The sequence below is a fragment of the Pongo abelii genome, chromosome X (genome assembly GCF_028885655.2).
Source record: "Pongo abelii isolate AG06213 chromosome X, NHGRI_mPonAbe1-v2.0_pri, whole genome shotgun sequence".
In the NCBI taxonomy this organism is placed as follows: Eukaryota; Metazoa; Chordata; class Mammalia; order Primates; family Hominidae; genus Pongo; species Pongo abelii.
This window is the reverse complement of record NC_072008.2, coordinates 57,284,172-57,291,807: the sequence shown is the minus strand read 5'-3', so window position 1 is coordinate 57,291,807 and position 7,636 is coordinate 57,284,172. Positions and strand designations below refer to the sequence as shown.

Sequence of the window (7,636 nt, the reverse complement as noted above, 5' to 3'; positions counted from 1 at the left end):
GTAATCCCAGCTACTCGGGAGGCTGAGGCAGGAGAATTCCTTGAACCTGGGAGGCAGAGGTTACGGTGAGCTGAGATTGCACTATTGCACTCCAGCCTGGACAACAAGAGTGAAACTCTGTCTCAAAAAAATAAAATAAAATAAGTTGGGAGTGGCTGCCTTGGGAGGTGCTAGCCAGACATCTATTGTTTTAAACAACTTGAGATATGCACATATAATACAATCCATGATTTAAAGTGTACAATTCAATGGTTTTGGATATTTATAGATAAGCATAGATATGTGTAAATATCACTACAGTCAATTCTTTTGCATTTTCATTAACCCTGAATAAAATCACACAATCCTTAGACATCAATTCTCAATCATAACTTAAGGGAAACTCCATCCTTAAGCAAATATTTTTTCTGAACCTATAGACTTGCCTCATGTGGACATTTTATTTATATGAAATTATATAATATATGGTACTGTGTGACTGGTTTTTTTCACATAGCATAATGCTTTTGCTTTTCCCAGACCACTAGGCAAGAATTATTTTCCTTTTTTTTTTTGGCATAATGCTTTCAAGATTTATTCTGGCAGTATCTATACTTATTTCCTGTACATGACCAAATTAATATTCCATTGTGTGAATATACATTTTGTTTTCCATTCACCAGTTGATGGGCATTTGAGTTGTTTCCACATTTTCCTAGTACAAATATTTCTGCTGTAAACGGTCCTGTACAATTTTTGTTTGAACACCTGTTTTTTAGTTATTTTGGCTATGTATCAGGAGTAAAATTGCTGGGTAGCATGTTATTTCTTTTTTTTTTCTTCTTTTTTTTTGAGATGGAGTCTTGCTCTGTCACGCCCAGGCTGGAGTGCAGTGGTGCAATCTCGGCTCACTGCAACCTCTGCCTCCCAGGTTCAAGGGATTCTCCCGCGTCAGCCTCCTGAGTAGCTGGGCTAATTTTTTGTATTTTTTAGTAGAGGTGGGGTTTCACCATGTTGGTCAGGCTGGTCTCGAATTCCTGACCTCAGGTGATCCATCCACCTCAGCCTCCCAAAGTGCTGGGATTACAGGTGTGAGCCACCAAGCCCAGCCATTATTTCTATGTTTAACTTAGAGAGGAACCACAAAATTGTTTGCCCGGTGGCTGCACCATTTATCATTACCAGCAACGATGCCTCATGTTCCTGTTTTCCCACATTCTCTCTAACATTTATTATTTTGCTATTTAAAAAAATAATAATAATAAGTATCCTACTGGGTATAAATTGGTATCTCTTTGTGATTTTGATTTGCATTTCCCTGATGACTAATAGTGTTGAGCATCTTCTCATGTGTAATTTGTGATTTGTATGTCTTCTTTACAGAAGAATCTATTCAGATCCTTTCATTATAAAATTGGTTTATTGTTTGTTTTATTATTTAGCTGTGATTACTGTTTATTTTATTTTATTATTTTATTTTATTTTTTGAGATGGCATCTTGCCCTGTTGCCTAGGCTGGAGTGTGCATTGGTGTAATTTCGGCTCACTGCAACCTCTGCCTCCCAGGTTCAAGCTATCTTCCCACCTCAGCCTCCTGAGTAGCTAAGATTACAGGCATGCACCACCACACCCTGCTAATTTTTTTTCTTTTTTGTATTTTTAGTAAAGATGGGGTTTCATCATGTTGGCCAGGCTGGTCTAAAACTCCTGAGCTCAAGTGATCCACCTGCCTCGGCCTCCCAAAGTGCTGGGATTACAGGATGAGCCACCATGCCCGGCCTTATATATTTTAGATACAAGTCATTTATGAGACATATTATTTGCAAAAATATTCTTGTACTGTGGCTGTCTTTCATATTTCTTGACTGTGTTCACTGAAGCAAATTTTTTTTTAAATTTTAATTATGTCCAGTTTACCTAATTTTTCCTTTATTAACTTGTGCTTTGGTGTAAGAATTAAAAATCCAATACTTAATTCAAGGTCACAAAAATTTATTCTACATTTCCTCCCAAGAGTTTTATAGTGTAACCCTTATATTTGAGTCTTTGGCCTATTTTGAGTTAATTTTTGTATTTTCCATGAGGTAGGGGTGGAAGTTTCTCTTTTTTTTTTTTTTTTTTGCATGTAGATACCAAATTGTCCCAGTACCATTTGTTGAAAATAGTTATTTTCCCTTATGTCTTGCCTCCTTGTCAGAAGTTAATTGGCTGCAAATTAACTTTTGTGAGGGCTTATGTCTGGACTTTGGATTCTATTTCTTTTTTCTTTTTCTTTGTCACAGCATTTTAAATTTATTTAGTGCATATTTTGTTACACTTCAGAAGGACTTTTTTTCTTTCATTGATCAATATTTATATCCTATGCCAGTACCACATAGACTTGTTTATTGTAGCTTTGTAATAAGTTTTAAAATTTGGAAATGTGACCTTCAAACTTTGTATACTTCAAGATTGTTTTGGCTATTCTGGGTCCATTACATTTTCATATGAACTTTAGAATCAGGTTATAAATTTCTTCAAAGTAGGCAACCTTAATTTTGATAAGGGTTGCATTAAATATTTTGATTATTTTGAAGAGTGTTGTCATCTTTATAATACTATGCCTTCTGATGCATAAAATACCTTTCACCAGATGTCATTTTAAAGAAGTCTGTGTTTACTGTTTGTGATGTTCAGGCTGGCTCAGAAGTTTTAAAACTCTAATGTGTGATTAGTAATATTATACAATCTTTAAAATAACTGTCTATAATTTATTAAGTGTGCATAACATAACTCTAGAATATACATAAATGTCACCATTCCTCCATTTGTGATTTTCCAGATTCTTTAATTCTGATGCTAGGGACTAATTTCAGAGGACTGGGTAAAATACTCAGGTTTCACAATCTCTCTAAATATTCATTTTACAATGTCAGCTTTAATTACTTATTTGAACAAATTGTATTATTATTTTATATTTTAATTTATAAGCCAAGTTTATCTGACATTTTCGGATATAATATATGCTTTCAAATCTGTTTATCTTTTATTACAATTCAGAGGTAGAAGCTTTATTTTTTATATCCCTGGAAATTATTATAGTCTATAAATTTTTTTCTATAACCTTCTAATTCCTGAAAAATTTATGAACTATATGAAATATTGAAAGCTGCTATCTAATGTTTTCCCATTTTACTTGTATTTTTTCACCATAATATTTATTACTGTTTTTAATTAGGATATTCTATTTGTTCAATACTAAGCATTTTAGAAAGTAGAAAATTACAAAAAACAAGCACATCAACCATTTTAGTCAGAAAAAAATAGTTAAGATGTAAAATAATATGATGAGGATTAGCATAAAAAGATGTAGATTCCATGCAAAAACTGACAGCAAAGTAAAGTAAGTGTACTGGAAATTGAATTCTTTTTTGGATTTAACCTTCCTCTCCTTTCTTTATATTTTTCACTAAAATAAATGAATAAATAGACATAAATAAATGAATAAATGTAGGAAGAAGGTCATATTTCAACACTAATTTTAGTAATGCTTTACATAGGAGTTCTTAGAAAATATTTACTTAAAATTCACAATTTACTAGATGTAGTCATATAGATCTAACACAGCACTTAGAGACAAACTTTATTGGGGCCTTAATGGATTTATAGGAATATAAAGTTATACAACAAGAACTGGATGTCACCAAAAGAGCGCACTGGTTGGTTGCTGCAGGACCATCTCACAGGCATTGTTTGCTTTGGTAAGTTCACCATGATCCAGGCCATGGCCTTAAATCTCAGAGGTCTTACAACCCGATCTTGCCCATGTCTTAGAATTCATCAAAATTCAGGAAGTGAAATCACGCTGATTACATCATAAGACTGAAAGATACAGAAAGAGAACAAAAGTTTATTGACTTACTTATAATGAGAAATTCCATTATCATACAGGTCAGATATGTCTGTTGGGCAGAAAACACCCCACTTTCTCTATTAAGCAAGTTAAAGAAAATGCAAAATTATTAGATGAGTGCTTAATAAATATTAAATCAAGGCATACAATGACGATAACCTGCATCTTGTTGGTATCTAATGTATTTGAATGCAAAATAATTCATCTGTTAGGTGGACCAGATGTTTCTATTATCCTAGGCATATATTTCTCCCCCAAAAAGCACAGGGATGTCTACCGCTATTACTCGTTTTATTAGGCTTCCAAAACTGATTAATCAGCCTCATTGTTCCCTCATAGCCCCTTGACAATCTCCTATATTCCTTGGAAATTTTATATTTATTTATTTATTTATTTACACAAATAATACATGAATAAATACATGAATAAAATCTAACTGTATATAATTCAAACAACATAGACAGAATTCTTCTTACTGCTAAACATTTACCATTCCTCAGTCTTTCTCCTATTTCCAGAAGAAAACATACTTATCAATTCTGTCTAGACCTTTTTATTTCTATTTAAATGTACACATACATAGTATTTATAATATAATAATTTAGATTTGGAGTTTATAATATAAATTAGATCATCCTAGCATACACTTCTGCAATTTGTTTTTATTCACTTATAAACCTCTTAATAATTTTTAATATAAAAATAGATCAGTCTCAATATTTCAGTGGCTTCAAAATATTGCATTGTATTACAGTATAATTTTAAAATCATTCTGTTGAAAGATATTTAATATGCTTGCAACATTTTTACTACAAACAAGCCAATTTGTTGATATGTAGAATTATTTCCATATATTCTACAAATAAAACACAAGTCAAAACTTACAAACATTAAAATTATGATACAGATAAAATACTTTAGAAATGTATAATTTTATAGACAGTAGATATTTAACCAAATCCTTTCTAAAACTGAGAATTCTGGAGATTTTTTGATTGTGGCAAATATGATGACCTAATATTAAAGTCAACTGTATTTATTATTATTATTGGCCATATATTTTTGTCTCCTATGAATTGCCTGTTCTTTGACTATATTTCTATCAGGCTTTGTTTCTGTATTAATATAAAGAAATGTATTATATATTCTATGAATTAATGACATCCATTATCTATCTTTAAAATGGAACCACATTGTATATAAATAGTCTTTAAGTTTACTTATGATGTTTTTCCTCGTATAAAGTTTGCATGTTTTATAAAAGAAAATTATATTTAGAAATATAATACAAAGGCATTAAAATGAGGAAAACAATATAAAATGTATAAAAAGAAGATTAACAATTTCTTCCAGAAAACCAATTCTAAATCTGTGGAGGTTAAAAGATGTTAAAAGTATGGAACAAATGCCTAATAATTTTTTCCATAACCAAAGACACATATACTTACCAACATGTAACTCTTTCTGTTTGTTGTTACAAAAAATAAGTTTGTATTACACACATTACTCCAGACATGTTTTATTTATTTAATAATATCTCATAGTAACCACATAAACTTAAATATTTTTAAAATATCTGCACAAAATTCCAGCAAATGTGTCCACCAAAACATAGTAATTCTCAAAATGAACAGAACTGAGACAGTTTCCAATTGTTTTCACAAATATGCAAATATATTCTCAGCTGGTATAATAAAAAAGTTAAACAATTTGTGGATTACCATTTCAAATGTTGCAGTAAACAATTCTCCAAACACCAATGTATGAGAGACAAGCTAATCACCTCAACAAGAAATACCTGTCATCATACTTTAAATTTCTATAAAAGATAAAGAAAACATGGTATATGTTTGATTTATTGTACCTTAATAGAATTTTAAAAGTGGACAATTTTTTAAGAATTTAGTAATCCAAAATTTCTTAGTCATGATGATCTCCTCATTTTGATGCAGAAAAATAAATTTTAATTTAAATGAATCTCTATAAAGGGTTATTGCATATGAATCATTTTAATCATCTTTGCAACATAGGTTTAAATCTCTTTACCAGATACTATACTGTATTTTGGTTTAAAATTAAGTGTTTTTAGCATTTTTATTAAAATATTTTCATTATCAAAGAGTAAATAATTTATTGATGACTTTCAAATTTTCCTGATTTCTCAGAAAGATCTATTTAAGCCAAGTCATATAGTCTATAAAATCATGATTTTATATTAAAATGAGTTGATTTATCACTACTTTAAGAATAAATTTCTCAGTGTAGTAAAAATTGTGTATAAGATATGACAGAAATGTAAAAAGCATTATAGAATGAGGTAAAGGTTAAATATATATTACAAAAATATATTCTCTATTAGCTATTAATGACACATAAAATATGACATTTCTTACTATCACATTTGATTAAATTAAAAAAAAAAGAAATACCCCAAAATATGATCAAGAGTCTAAGGTGAACAGCAAAAGAAAAGATGTGGTTCACCGGGTGCAGTGGCTCAGGCCTGTAATCCCAGCACTTTGGGAGGCCAAGGTGAGCAGATCACGAGGTAAAGAGATGGAGACCATCCTGGCCAGCATGGTGAAACCCCATCTCTACTAAAAGTACAGAAAAATCAGCTGGGCATTGTGGCATGCACCTGTAGTCCCAGCTGCTCAGGAGCCTGAGGCAGAAGAATCGGTTGAACCTGGGAGATGGAGGTTGCAATGAGTCGAGGTCACACCACTGCACACCAGCCTAGGCAACAGAGTGAGACTCCCTCTCAAAAAAAAAAAAAAAAAATGTGGTTCATAACTTGGGTCACTTAAACAATAAGCAAAAGAAAATTAAAATATATGATGCAAAGAGAAATGATCTTCCCAAAATAACAACTTAATAATCCCTAATTGATATATAATCAACTTTAATAAAACTAAGTTTCTTAAATGCCCTGATAAGCCATGAAAAAAAAAAAGTTACAGAGTAAAATAAATGGAGAAAAAATATTTCATATAACACTCAATAAAGCCATTCAATAATCACTCAAAAACAACTCAATAAAAAAAGACTCAAAAACCATGAAATTAAAAGAAGATAAAATATCACTATGAATCCACCACTGGGAAGAAGAAAAGTTCACCACCTAAAATGACTACCTTTGGTCCAGAAAAAACGATAGAAAGAAAATGCAAAAATCAATCACAATCTGAAAATACTAAATAAAAAAGTAAAAGAACAAATTGAAAAACACAAAAGAAACAAAAACTGAAACTGATACTAATTATGTTAAAAAATAATGTAAAGCAGTGAAAATAAAAAATGAAAAACAAAAAAAAGACAAAATAATCAGACTGAGAAGAAGCAATGACAATGAACGAGAGGGGCAAAGAGACACCAGTGACATCCCCGTGAAAAAACACACAATCAAGAAGCTTTGTGACGATGGGATCCTTTCTGAGTGTAAGTTTTTAAGCAGTTTGACCAAGGAAACTCCAGTTTCACACCCACTGCTGGGGCCTATCTGATAACAGACTTCCTGCATTCATTCTCAAAGGAAGGCCCAAGTTACCCAATCAATGGCATGACGACCCAGGCCTGGAGACAGAAAAGCATGCCCATTGCAAGTGGTGATTCAGAGCCTGTATGGGAGAGTTTGTGGGCAGTGTTATGCCTGTGGGGGTGTGTGTGTGTGCATGTCTGTGTGGGGGAACACTTGGGCCCACACCCTTGTGCCCGTGTCAAGTTTCTTGTGTGTTTCTCTGCTTCTGTGTTTGTGATTACGTTTTG

The 7,636-nt window shown here is 31.9% G+C and overlaps 1 long non-coding RNA gene across 1 annotated transcript in view; it reads right to left on the bottom strand.

Annotated features, from left to right (window-relative positions):
* Window positions 1–2,083: 2,083 nt before the first annotated feature.
* LOC100171857 (uncharacterized) overlaps window positions 2,084–7,636 on the bottom strand; it is a 239,446-nt gene continuing 233,893 nt past the window's right edge. Inside the window, 1 exon segment of the long non-coding RNA NR_036547.1 lies at window positions 2,084–3,840. This is a non-coding gene — a long non-coding RNA (uncharacterized LOC100171857).